The sequence below is a fragment of the Chlorocebus sabaeus genome, chromosome 1 (genome assembly GCF_047675955.1).
Source record: "Chlorocebus sabaeus isolate Y175 chromosome 1, mChlSab1.0.hap1, whole genome shotgun sequence".
Lineage (NCBI taxonomy): Eukaryota > Metazoa > Chordata > Mammalia > Primates > Cercopithecidae > Chlorocebus > Chlorocebus sabaeus.
In genome coordinates this window covers 18,961,550-18,976,238 of record NC_132904.1, presented here as the reverse complement: position 1 = coordinate 18,976,238, position 14,689 = coordinate 18,961,550, and the positions used below count along the sequence as shown (strand labels likewise).

Genomic DNA, 14,689 nt, shown 5'->3' with positions numbered 1-14,689 from the left:
AAACAAAACCCAAAAACAGAAGAAATCAAAGAGCAGGGTGCCATGGCTCATGCCTGTAAACCCAACACCTTGGAGGCTGAGACAAGAGGATTGCTTGAGGCCAAAGAGTTCAAGACCAGCTTGGGCAACATACTGAGACCCTGTCTGTAAAATTAAAAAAATTCTTGTAAATAAAAAACACAAAAGTCTCATGGGAGAAGGGAAAGCATCAGGAAGAATAGCTAACAGACGCTGGGCTTAACACCTGGGTGATGGGATGATCTGTGCAGCAAACGACCACGGCACACGTTTACCTATGTATGAAACCTGCGCATCCTGCACATGGACCCCTGAACTTGAAATACAAGTTGGGGAAAAGAAAAAAAAAGTCCAAAGGTTACTAAAAACACCTTTAACAAAAAATAGTAATGCCTTCCTTCCCTTTACCCCAGAGGTGACCACAATCACTCTGTTGTACGTATTTTATGATATTTATCTTCAGATGTCTAAAGAACAGACTTAGTCACTGTCTCTATTTGTTGGTTTGACCCGTCATCTCTGGACCAGCCTGACGAATGAGCAGTTAGCTTTTTAAAGTACTTCCTGTTCCCCTCTTCTACTCAGTGTAGTACACCTCTTGCTTAACATTCATTTTATCTTATTATGATTACGTGATTTTTATTCAACTGAGCCCACTGAGACCAAGATATGTTTCTCTTCTTGTACAACTTTTTGTTTTCCCTAAAGTTAGTAATTAGGTCTCTTTCTTTTTAAAAATTTGCTTACTATTCTAGATACCTAACAATAACTTTTCTCAGATCTTCTAAGAGCCTTTTAATATTTCCACACATCAAGAAATTCAGATAATCTACCCATTCCATTTTTTCTCACTGATCATCCTCCTGGAACCCTCTGTCCTTCTCCTTTTTTTATTTTTTATTTATTTTTCTTGAGACGGAGTCTTTCTCTGTTACCTAGGCTGGAGTGCAATGGTGTGATCTCAGCTTACTGGAACCTCCACCTCCCAGATTCAAGCGATTCTCCTGCCTCAGCCTCCTGAGTAGCTGGGATTACAGGCATGCGCCACCACGACCGGCTAATTTTTATATTTTGGTAGAGACATGGTTTCACGATGTTGGCTAGGCTGGACTCGAACTCCTGATCTCAAGTGATCTGCCCACCTTGGCCTCCCAAAGTGCTGGGATTACAGGTGTGAGCCACCATGCCAGGCCCTTCTCCTTCCATCTGGGCTGATTTGCTTCCATTTTCCATCATCCTGGAAGTTTCCTCCGCCACTCTCCTGTTTTGGGATCCCCTGGTTCCCCCGTCTCCCTCTTTCTTGTTTTTTTCCAAGAAAGTGGGAAGCACACCTTTTGAAAAACTGCGTGTCATCGCTTCTCGGCCTTTTGGCTAAGATCAAGTGGAGAAACTGCATGTCTAAAAATGTCTTTGTTTCCCTTCAATACTTAATTGATAATTGAGCAGAATATGAAATTATAGGTGGGAATCATTTCCCTCAGGATTTTGATGCCTCACTCTATTTTCTTCTAGCTTCTGATGTTTTTATTGAGCAGTCTGAGGCAATTCTGATTGCTGATCCTTTGTAAAAATCTTCTTTTTTATCTCTCGGGAAGCTTTCAGGATCTTTTCTTTATCTGTGGAGTTCTGAAATTTCACAATGCTACGTAGGCCTGAGTGGGACCTTTTTTCCTTCATTGTTCTTGGCGCTCAATGGACCCTTTCATACTGGAAATTCAGATTCTGCACTTCTGGAGAAAGTTTTCTTATTACTTATTTTAATAGTTTTCTCCCCTCCGTTTCTCTGTCCTCTCTTTCTGAAATAAGGCAGAGTAAGGGGGAAGGGAGTAAGAGGAGATACTATTTTAGACAGAGTAGCCAGAAGTCTCTCTGATGAGGTGATATCTGAGCAGATACCCGAATGAGTATCCTCTCATCTCTGAGAAAAATTGTTAGACTTTTTCTCTCATTCCTTGCTCTGATTCTTTTTCTTTTCCGTTTCCTTTGTCCATCTTTTGTGGTCTCCCTCCTGTCGAGAGGCTTCCCTCACGTGTCTAGTGATCCTTAGCTGAGTGTGCACATTCAGTGGGAGGCAAAACCTCACATTGTACCCCAAACATATACACAGTTATTATTTGTCTGTTTAAACATTGTTTTAACTTGAGCAACAACAAAAAAGAGAGAGAGACTGAAAGCTGATGGGAAGCTCTGAGTGGGTGCAGTTTGTCACCTGGAGATTTTTCTTTTTTTTTAGACACTGGGGTCTTGAGGTGGGAGGCAGGACTCGGCTCTGGAGGTGGGGCTCACATACCAGATTAAATTGAGGACTAACTAAAACAGGTCCCGGGCAGAAGCAGCTTTCCATAAGACACGCCCACAAGGGGTGCTAGGTCAGTTTACTGTTCCCATGGCAACACCCAGAAGTTACCACCCCTTTCCAGGGCAATAATCTTGACCCTGAAATGACCACTCTCATTCTAGAATTTCTTCATAAACCACCCCTTAATGTGTATATAATTAAAAGTGGGTATAAATATGAGTGCAGTACTGCCTCTGAGCTGCTACTCTACACACTGCTCTGCCAGCAGCGGTACCTCTGCTGCTGCTGTGCACGGCCACGTCAATAAAAGTTGCTGTCTAGGCCTGGCACGGTGGCTCACGCCTGTAATCCCAGCATTTTGGGAGACCAAGGCAGGCGGATCATCTGCGGTCAGGAGTTCAAGACCAGCCTGGCCAACGTGGCAAAACACCATCTCTACCAAAACTGCAAAAATTAGCCAGGCGTGGCGGCGAGTGCCTGTCATCCCAGCTACTCGGGAGGCTGAGGCAGGAGAATCACTTAAACCCAGGAGGCAGAGGTCGCAGTGAGCCGAGATCGCACCATTGCACTCTAGCCTGAGGGACAAGAGCAAAACTCTGTCTCAAAAAAAAAAAAAAAAAAAAAAGAAAAAGAAAAAAACAGTTGCTGTCTAACACCACTGGCTTGCCCTTGAATTCTTTCCTGGGTGAAACTGAGAACCCTCCCAGGCTAAGGCCCAATTTGGGGACTTGCTTGTCCTGCATCAGTCTCACTCCCACCCAGGCAGGAGTGCAGAGGCACTAACACAGCTCACTGCAGCCTTGAACTGCTGAGCTCAAGCGATCCTCCTGCCTCAGCCTCCCCAGTAGCTGGGACCACCAGCGTGCACCACCATGCGTGTTGTCTTTTTCGTTGGGGAACTCCTTCCTGTGGGATTGCTTCCTTTCCCCAGAGAGGAATCTCCCCATCTTCCTCCTGGGGGTGCTGAGGGGGAGTACAACTCTGGAGAGAGTGGGAACATCATCATTCATTCATCCAGACTTGCACTTAGCTCTCCTCACTCTGCCTTCAGTGATGTCCCAAAGTTCCTGGGCCTTTCTGGGATTCCACAGGGCAAGCTTGTTGGCTTCCAGTGAGCACTTCACTCTGTAGACCCTGCAGTTTCTGTCCCTACCATTCCATCTCTGGTCCATTAATGACCCCTTGCCCATTTTCTCTGTCCTCATGATTTTAATGGGATTTAAAGACAGCACACAGGTTAAAATGTATCCAACTCGCTATGTTTAACCAGCACATGAAATACTCTAAAACAAATTCTAACAAACAGATGAGGCTAAGAAATTTTTTTTTTTCAAGAAAAAGAAAATCCTTGCAATCTATCCCTCCTGTCGGGAAACCCCTGTACTTGACAATCATGGAATTGTATGGGTGAGGTGAATTCAGACATCATCGATGCCCACTAGCTCATTTTATAGATAGAGAAACTGACACCCAGATTGCAGAAGTAACTTGCCCAGAGTCACAGAGCCAGTGAGTGGCAGACTAAGGAGTCCGCAGTTCCCGCTTGGAATCCTGTGCCTCTCCTCTCGGCCTTCCCAGCAGAGCCCCTCCGGCAGTAGAAAGATTTTCCTCTTGATGGGGCTTTCGAAGCAAATGCTTTTTTGCCCTCTGGGCCAGTCTGACCCCGATCAGTCCAATCTGGAGAAGAAACATGACAATGAACTAGACATTGTTTCTCCGCAAGACCAGGAGTGTTCATGGCATATTAAACAGAGATTGTTTCTGAAAAGACAGAGTCAAGATAACAAATCCAACATAAAATAAACCTGCAGTCAGATTACCAATTAACACCTAAGTGTATTTAAGCAGAAATAAGTTTAATTGTCTAATTAATTTTTCACCAATTAAGTCCATTTTTACATGTTGCGTTTTACACTGCCTTGGCAATGAAAGTAATTGGATCCCTTTATAACCATTTTCCACTTCCTGGTTTGCTAAGTAGTTCAATGCTGTTGTCTATAGAAGATATAAATTGCCCCAAACTGGCCACATTGCAACTTTATGAAGTTCATAAAATACTTCTATTTGGAGGATGGGAGATGAGGAGAAGCTGCAAAGATGAAAATGACATTTAGTGGAATGGCAGATAGAAAGTGTGCCTGTGGTAGGCAGCCTCTAAGATGGTCCCCGGTGATCCCTGTTCCCTGACATTCACACTTTGGTTAAGTTCTCTCCCCTTAAGTGGGGCCTGGACCTAATAATGACTTCCTTCTAAGGTATAAAACACAGGTTGGGGCTGAATGTGGTGGCACACACCTGTATCCAAGCACTTTGGGAGGCTGAGGCGGGAGGATTGCTTGAACCCAGGAGTTCTAGACCAGCCTGGGCAACATGGCAAGACCCTATCTCTACACACACACACACAAATACAAGATAGGGCACAGTGGCTCACACCTGTAATCCCAGCACTTTGGGAGGCCAAGTCTGGCAGATTACTTGAGCTCATTAGGTTGAGACCAACCTGAACAACATAGGTGAAACTCCATCTCTACAAAAAATACAAAAGTTGGCCAGGTATGGTGGTGCACACCTGTAGTTCCAGCTACTTGGGAGGCTGAGGTGGGAGGATCACCTGAGCCTGGGGAGGTTGAGGCTGCAATGAGCCATGATCATGCCACTGCACACCAGCGGGTGACAGAGAAAGACTATTTCTCCAAAAATAATAAAATAAAATAAAATAATAAAATTTTTTTAAAAATTTTAATGAGTAAAATACAGCAAAATTGATGGGATATTACTTCCAAGATGGGTCGTAAAAAGATTTTCAGCCTAACTGCTCTTGCTCATTCTCTCATTTTCTCCCTCTCGCTCCCTCTCTCTTTCGCTTTGTTTTTCTCTCTCAGATCATTCAGTCTGGGTAAAACTGTGTTTTGAGCAGCCCTAGAGAGAAGCCCACGTGCAAAGGAACTGAAGTTTCCTGCCCAAAGACACGTGAGTGGGCCCAGAAAAGGAACCTCCCACCCTAGTCAAGCCTCTGGAGACTGAGGTCCCACTTAGGCCACCCCAAACTGTGATCTTCATCAACTCTGTGATGTAATGATAAATACTTATTGCCTTAAGCTTCTACGTTTGGGGATGATTTTGTATACAGCAATTATAGGGAGACCTGGGTATGAGTCCTGACTTTTCCACTTCCTTGCAAAATCACTTTGTTCGCGTCCCTTAACCTCTCATTATTTATTTATTTATTTATTTATTTATTTATTTATTTATTTATGATAAGAGTCTTGCTCTGTTGCCCAGGCTGGAGGGCAATGGCGCAATCTCCACTCACTACAACTTCCAGCTCCCAGGTTCAAGTGATTCTCCTGCCTCAGCCTCCCAAGTAGCTGGGATTACAGGCACCCACCATCTTACCTAGCTAATTTTTGTATTTTTAGTCGAGACGGGGTTTCACCTTGTTGGTCAGGCTGGTCTCGAACTCCTGACCTCAGGTGATCCACCCGCCTCAGCCTCCCAAAGTGCTGGGATTACAGGTGTGAGCCAGCGTGCCCAGCCCCTTAACCTCTCTTAATAACTCCTGTTTCCTCATCTGTAAACGGGGATACCTAACCCCACAGGGTTCCATGGGGATCAAGAAGGAAACTAGCTTTAAATGACGGTTAGGCATTAGATAGTTTTATCTACACTATCTCATTTTTTTCATATTTCAAAGGAAAAAAGAATACATGGAAAATGTCTAGTAAATTGGAGCACCATGCCAGTATTCTTAGAGCCAATTCATTCTATGATTTATTAAAACATTGTTTAACCAAACATCAATCTTGGATCAGCTTTAAATAAACCATATGTCTTTAAGAACCGATGGGTTTTAATTAGTTTCTTAATTAGCATGTGAGAAGTTTGCAAACCTGTTGGGTTTGCTATCAAAATCGGAAGAATAACCTTTATATGATTCCGACATGAGGAGCCAGGGCCGAGGCCCACAGGACCCTCAAGTTAATATGACCCAAGCTCAGCTCTCTCTGATAAGCCCCTGATCAGGAAGGCTGAGTCTCATTAACACCACCACTCTCCCCACGCTCCACCAACCCGGGAACCTCCAAGTCATTCCCCCAGAATCCTCTCCTTCCCCTCTTTACCCCGACTCTTGTCATCAAATCCTGCAATTTTAATTCAGGGACATTTTTTCCCTGCCACCACTCTGCCACTGTTTTAGTTCAGACTAATTATCTTCGCATTTAATCATTAATCAAATATCTATTGACAGTGCGTGGTGCTTCAGAAGTTAAGCTCTGCAGGCCGAGCACGGTGGCTCACGCTGTAATCCCAGCACTCTGGGAGGCCGAGGCGGGAGGATCACAAAGTCAGGAGATCGAGACCATCCTGGCTAACACAGTGAAACCCCGTCCCTACTAAAAATACAAAAAAATTAGCCAGGCGTGGTGGCGGGCACCTGTAGTCCCAGCTACTCAGGAGGCTGAAGCAGGAGAATGGCGTGAACCTGGGAGGCACAGGTTGCAGTGAGCTGAGCCGCACTCCAACCTGGGCGACAGAGCGAGACCCTGTCTCAAAAAAAAACAACAACAAAAAAAGAAGTTGAGCTCTGCATGGGAATACAGTAGTTAATCAGGCCCCCTGTCTTCAAGGAACTAACACATTCATTTCCTCATTCAGTTTTGCAAAATTCAGCTGAACTAGATTGATAGTTATGAATAGGCTGCCTTGGACTAAGTCTTGGCCTTTCCACTTACTGTGTGTCCTTGGATAAGTTACTTAAACTCTCTGTGCTTCAGTTTTCTCACTTGCAAAACAGGGATAATAATAGTACCTATGTCATAAGGATTAAGAGAGTTAAAATATGTTTAAATGCTTAGAATAGTGTCTGACAATCAAAAAATGTTAGCCATTGCTATTTTTGGACCATAACCTGTTTTCTTTCTGTAGGCCAAACCATCCCTTCCAGAGCTGCCTGACTCTTCTTCCTAAAGAACCATTTAGCCATGTCATTTCCCTAATAAACGTCACTAACATACGTCTTAGCATGGCCCATCTGTCTCTGGCCTACCTCTCTGGCCCTCAGCCTCCATCCTAACCCCATCCTTTCCCCGACACTCCACTGAATGTGTCTCGCCCTTGCCAAAACATCCACTCTGAGCCTAATCCTGTGTCTTTGTGCCAAGACAAATGAGGCATAACAAAGAGAAGACAGACTTGTTCAATGGATGACAAGACAGAGCCCAAGATGGCGGCTGGATGCTCCCCAACTCTTTCAGGCTCTGTAAGGAGTGGCTACTGCAAGAGACAAAACAGACTGGGACTTCACTACTCTATGGCAGTGGGTAGCACAGGTCTTAAAACTGCGGAAATGTTTGCTACCAGGAAATATCAGATGGGAAGAAAAGGAATTAGACCTTGTTCTTATCTTGCCTGGGAGCATAGAACTGCACCTGCTGTCATCAGGGAAAGAGAAGAAAGGAATAAAGAAAGAGATTGAGCTTCAGAGTAAGTGGGACCTGTGTCCAAATCCTGGCTCTAGCTAAACAAGCACTGTAACCTCAGTTTCTTTGACTAGAAAATGGGACTAAGAATGGTTACTTTGTGGAGCTGATGTGAGAATTGGATGAGAAAACTACGTGAAACGTACGCAGCACACCACAGGCTCCAGGTGTGGTAATAAAAATACCTCCAGGAAGGTAATAAAAATATTACCTTCCCATTTTCTCATGCCCTGTTGTCCATGCTGGTGAAGTCTCCCAGCTCACCCTACCCTGTCTTCCTGGTGAACTCTTACTTGATCTTCAATCCCCAGTTCAATGTCACTTGCCAAAGGAGCCTTTCCTGGCTTTCTTAGGCATAGTTTGTCACTCTTGCCACTATCTCCCCCTGGACTGGGAACTCCTGCAAAGCAGGAATAACAACTGAAACAACCTTTGCATCCTCAGAGCCTAGCATCATTCAAAAATAAATACCTGGGCTGGATGCAGTGGCTCACGCCTATAATCCCAGCACTTTGGGAGGCTGAGGCAGGAGGATCACTTGAGCCCAGGAGTTCAAGACCAGCCTGGCCAAAATGGTGAAACTCTGTCTCTAAAATAAATGGGCCGAGTATGGTGGCTCACGCTCGTAATACCAGCACTTTCGGAGGCCGAGATGGATAGATCACTTGTGGTCAGGAGTTTAAGACCAGCCCGGCCAACATGGCGAAACCTTGTCTCTACTAAACAAAAATTCACTGGTTGTGGTGGCGTGTGCCTGTAATCCCAACTACTCAGGGGGCTGAGCCAGAAGAATTGCTTACACCCAGGAGGTGGAGGTTGCGGTGAGCCAAGATCACGCCACTGCACTCCAGTCTGGGCAACAGAACGAGACTCCATTTAAAAAAATAATAGAAATAATTAAAAATAAATAATATAAAATAAATAAAAATTTTTTAAAAAAGAAAAAATAAATATCTGTTGGGTAGTGTTCTATGATTTCCATGTGAAAATAAAGGATTCTTAAGTGCTTTAAAGTATTTGTTATTACAGCATCATTTGTAAAAGAGAAACTTTGGAAACAACATAAATGTCTAATAATTAGGGGTTCAGTAAATTATGGTTTATCCTCATAAGGTAATGTATGCTGCTATGAAAATCACGTTGTAGAAATGTGCTGTTGGCATTTCTCAATATAAGGAAAGAAGCAGGTTTCAATGCAGTACTATGTACAGAATGATCCTGTTTTGTGATAAAAATATAAATGTTTATGTATGCATAAAAAGGTCTGGAAGGACCCAGTGGTTGTCTCTGGGTGGGTGGAATTTGCATGTTTCTTTTCCTTCCTTATGCTTATATGTATTTTGTGATTTTTCTATAATGAGCATAAATTACTTTTGTAGTAAGAAAAAAAAAATTTTAACTACCAAAAATTGTTTTTCTGATTGTAATGCATTTTCATTGTAGAAAATTTGAAACTATGAAAACTATAAAAAATAAAAGATAATTATGCATGTTGTTCTACCTAGAAAGCCTGTTAACATTTTAGTATAATTCTTTCTAGTCTTTTTTTTAAAATGCATGTATGAATTTTTTAAACTACTTGAGATCAAACTGATCTATAGCTTCAGATCCTGCAATTTTTTATTACATTGTGAATATTTTCCAAAGCTATTACAAATTCTAAATATTAGATGTCTCACAAAGGACTAGAAAAATCAGCTGTCCTGGGGAGAAAAAAATAGAAGAATCAAAGAGAGGGTTCATGGCCTCCCAAACACAGCACAAGGCATTTTAACGTCTTCCCTAGCCCTAGAGAGGGCTTATATTGTATAAACCACTTTAAAATATTCCATATTAGCAATTTTAATGGTAAATTTTTTGAAAGCGCTTTTTATAATTTTGCTATTGAATTTGGCTAAACATACTCATTTAATTTACAACTGGCAAACAACTCACTGAATTTACAATTGGCCATAATTTCTCAGTAATTATTGTGCCTATTTGGGAACTCGGGGAAAATTGAGAAAAATCCAACCTACGAATTGTTTTCAAATATAAAGAAACACAACATTTAACAATTAATGAAATTAACACAATGTTACATTGTATAGATTTTTAATTCAACATTTTTTATTTTTACAGTTTTCATAGTTTGGAACCAATAACTCTTCAGATCTGAAACGTTTTCCTTGGCCCTCGAAAAGTGCCTAGGACTTGGGCAGTGTCTCCCCTGACTCGTGGAGGGAACATCCTGCTTTCGCTACAGGGCAGCCATGGCAGAAAACACCAGAAACTTCTAGCAGGGGTGGGAGCCACTTCAAAGGCCAGCAACAAGGAAAGCCAATTTATTCAGCAGAGTTGGTTTTTCTGTGCCAACCTCCAAATAGAAAGTGGGAAGGTTTGGACAGGGAATTCCTGCTCCAGAAAGTTTTCACTTCTCAAGTACAGTAAGTAAAACCGGAGAGAAGGAGGAGGAGGAGAAGGAGGGAGAGGCAGAAAAGGAAAAACAGGAAGGAGAAAGGAGAGAAAAGGCGAGAGAAGGAAGGAAGGAAAGGAAACAGGGAAGCTACCATTCATTCATTGCTTATTATGTACCAGGCACTGAGCTAAGAACTATCCACACTATATCTCTTTCAGCACTCACTACAACCCTATGAGAGGAGACTATTATCACTCCTGTTTTACAAATAAGGCTCCAGAAGATCAGAAAGGTTAAGTCATTGGCCTAGGGTCACACAGCTTAAAGGTGACAGAGCTGGCCCAAGGCTGTCCAACCCCAGGACCGCTACATTCACCCTTATACCATACGGCCTCCCCAAACATGCTTGCCCTGTCTGTCCCGCCTCCTAGTCCCAGAATAACAGAATTTAAAGCTGGAGGAGACTTTGACATCAGCTTTCAGTCTCTACCTTAACTGTGGCAGGCTTACAGGACGAACTTTGTCCCCTGTCTGCATCCTGCTGAACAAGGCACTTCCACCCTGTCTCACGTCCTTACATCCCCCAGGGCCACTATGCCTGGCCCAGAAAATGTGCTCAGTAGGTGTTTGCTGAATTAATGAATTAAATAAATCTCTTGTTTTGCTGAGAAGGAAGGCCAGAGAAGGAAATTTGGGGACCACACACTGGGGGTAACTTGCTTAAGGTCATCAACCAGGTAGTGATGACAGACTCAAGACTAGAATCCGAGCCAATGCTTGTCTCACCTGAATTCGCACAGGGCTTTTCACCTTACATTATCTCATTTCATCCTCATAACAACCACATGGTTATTACCATATGTCATCCAACCTAAGGCCATCAATGGGACATACCACCGTTTTCTTCAACAATAGGAAAGAGAAAAACACTGCCAGATATCCTTGGGAGACACCATCAATTGTAAGAGGCATCCCTACCAAGTGGGAAAAAAAAATGTGTGGTGTTAGCCACATTTTGCAGATGTGGGAACAAAGGCTTGCAGAAATGAAGAGGCATGTCCCAGACATAAAGCAATTAAGAGTCAGATGTGCGTGATTCAAGCTAATTCTGGGCTCTCTCAAAAACTGTACCTTAAGGCACTGTGATCTCATGGCTTTTAGTTGTTGTTGTTTGAGACAGGATCTCACTTTGTCACCCAGGCTGGAGTGCAGTGGTGCTATCTCGGCCCACTGCAGCCTCGACCTCCCAGGCTCAAGTGATCCTCTTACCTCAGCCTCCTGAATAACTGTGACTACAGGGGTGCACCACCACACCAGGCTAATTTTTGTATTTTTGGTAGAGATGGGGTCTCGCCATGTTGCCCAGGCTGATCTCAAATGCCTGAGCTCAAGCAATCTGCCCATCTCGGCCTCCCAAAGTGCTGGAATTACAGGCATAAGCCAGCATGCCTGGCTTGATGGTTTGCTTTTTAAAAAAATTATTGGCAGGGCGTGGTGCAGTGAGGGAAGATTGTACCACTGCATTCCAGCCTGGGTGACAGAGTGAGACCCTGCCTCGGAAAAAAAAAAAAAAAAGCTATTGTTCTGCTTCTTAACTGATCATCCTACAGGATGATAAACACCATGTTTGAGAGCAAGGCCCGTGGTCTCCACTTCACAGCCGTTTTCCCAGTACCTTGCACAGTGTCAGGAACAGAGCAAGCCTCAAAACAATATCTAAGAGATGTGAAAGAAAGAGTGGGGAAGTCACACTATGAGGCACCTCATAGATCGAAAAAACATGGGCCTGAGTTAGAAGTCACCGACTGTGGGCCCAGCACAGTGGCTCACGCCTGTAATCCCAGCATTCTGGGAGGCCAAGGCAGGCAGATCACTTGAGGTCAGGAGTTCAAGAACAGCCTGGCCGACATGGCAAAACCCCATCTCTACTAAAAATACGAAAAAAATTAGCTGGGCGTGGTGGCACGCACCTGTAGTCCCAACTACTTGGGAGGCTGAGGAAGGAGAATCGCTTGAACCGGGGAGGTGGAGGTTGCAGTGAGCCAAGATCATGCCACTGCACTCCAGCCTGGGCAACAGAGCGAGACTCCATCTGAATTAAAAAAAAAAAAAGTCACCAACTGTGGATGTTTCCATATTGCTGACACCAGGCGAGGTAAAGGTAAGTGCAGAATGGGCCGTGTATTTAATCACAGCCTGGCCAGCTACTAGCTATGTGACTTCAGAGGAGTATTAGAACTCTTTGGGTCTCTGTTTCCTGCCAGTAAACTGTGGATAATGCAGTACTCCCTATCTCATGGGACTGTGAGAATTAAACGAGAAAGTGAAAGCTAAGAGCTTGGCACATGGCAAACACTCGATCACAGCTAAAGCCAGGTAGAGGAGAAATGTTTGTCTTCCGTCATCGCAAATGAAACCAAACTGGCTGGACATTCGGGGATTTCGTGATCCAGAGCCCTCAGTCTCAGAATGGTCATAGAAACAGGCTGTCCTGCAGCGAAAGACTCCATTCCCACCCCTGTCACTAGCAGCTTTCTAAAGATCAAATACACAAAATAGAAATGACAGTTGGGAAATAACCATACATGCTAATCTAATTAATAGAATCGTAAACATTTACCTCGACCCACCTAGGCAAAAATGGTTAAAACTCTGGATAGAATAGATGATTTTCCAGGGAAGTAGAAAATATTACAACTAATTCCAGAAGAGTTTTTTAAAACACACGCACCAAAAAAGAAACCTACCAAATACTGTAGAATAAATTGAGAATATTTTCAAAGAGCGATACCCAAAAAAAGTGTCAGGTCCAGATGGTTTCATGGGTGAATTCTACCTGCTATTTAAATTGTTCCAGAGCAAAGAGAAAGCAGGAAAATTTCCAAATTCTTTTTATGAAGCCAGCACAACACTGTATGAAACCTGACAAAGAGAGTACCATAGAAAAAAAGGCTCAGCAAATCTGTAAATGCTGGAAGCATTTCCCAGAGTCAAGAGCAAAATGAGGATTTCTATTCACACCACTAACAATGTTAAACGTAACATTATTCTGGAAGTGCTGGTCTATACTATACAGTTAGACAACTGAAAGAAACAAGATACAGGAAAACAAGAAAGGAGAAAGACAAATTATCATCTTTAGATGATAAGACTGTAAACCTCTAACTCAAGGTAATTCAGGAATTCACAATAAAATAATTAGATGTCAATTATCAATAAAATAAGATGACTGTTTATACGACTGATATACAAAAGTTAGTAGCTTTCTTACATGCAATCAACCAGTTAGGAAATTTTTTTTTTTTTTTTTTTTTTTGAGATGGAGTCTCACTCTGCCGCCCAGGCTGGAGTGCAGTGGCCGGATCTCAGCTTACTGCAAGCTCCGCCCCTGGGTTTACGCCATTCTCCTGCCTCAGCCTCCCAAGTACCAGGGACTACAGGCGCCCGCCACCTCGCCCCGCTAGTTTTTTGTATTTTTTAGTAGAGACGGGGTTTCACCATATTAGCCAGGATGGTCTCGATTTCCTGACCTCGTGATCCGCCCATCTCGGCCTCCCAAAGTGCTGGGATTACAAGCTTGAGCCACCGTGCCCGGCCAGTTAGGAAATATATATATTTTTTTTTTTTTTTTTTTTTTTTTTGAGACGGAGTCTCGCTCTGTCGCCCAGGCTGGAGTGCAGTGGCCGGATCTCAGCTCACTGCAAGCTCCGCCTCCCGGGTTCATGCCATTCTCCTGCCTCAGCCTCCCGAGTAGCTGTGACTACAGGCGCCCGCCACCTCGCCCGGCTAGTTTTTTTGTAGTTTTAGTAGAGACGGGGTTTCACCGGGTTAGCCAGGATGGTCTCGATCTTCTGACCTCGTGATCCGCCCGTCTCGGCCTCCCAAAGTGCTGGGATTACAGGCTTGAGCCACCGCGCCCGGCCAGGAAATATTTTTAAAGTTTCCATTCACATGAGTGATGACACAAAACACAACCAACACAAATGTGCTAAATGTGCCAGGCACGGTGGCTCACGCTTGTAATCCCAGCACTTTGGGAGGCTGAGGCAGGTAGATCACCTGAGGTCAGGAGTTCGAGACCAACCTGACCAACATGGTGAAACCCTGTCCCTACTAAAAATACGAAAATTAGCAGGGCATGGTGGCAGGCACCTGTAATCCCAGTTACTGGGGAGGCTGAGGCAGGAGAATCAATCGCTTTAACCCGGGAGGTGGAGGTTGCAGTGAGCCAAGATCACACCACTACACTACAGCCTGGGCAACAGAGCAAGACTCCATCTCAAAAAAAAAAAAAAATGTGCTAAATGTATAAGAGGAGTGTCTTAGCAGGAGGATCGCTTGAGCCCAGGAGTTAGAGGCTGCAGTGAGCTATGATTGCAACACTGCACTCCAGCCTGGGTGACAGAGCAAGACCCTGTCTCTAAAAAAAAAAAAAAATAGAAGAGGAAGAAGAATGCCTTTGAACGCTGCTGAGGGACTTGATAGTCTGAATAA

At 43.8% G+C, this 14,689-nt stretch overlaps 1 non-coding gene across 1 annotated transcript; it reads left to right on the top strand.

Annotated features, from left to right (window-relative positions):
• The first annotated feature begins 1,369 nt into the window (after window positions 1-1,369).
• On the top strand, window positions 1,370-1,569 carry LOC119624513 (U2 spliceosomal RNA). The gene has a single exon (XR_005240684.1). It is a non-coding gene; the product is annotated as a U2 spliceosomal RNA (small nuclear RNA).
• The last annotated feature ends 13,120 nt before the right edge of the window (window positions 1,570-14,689 follow it).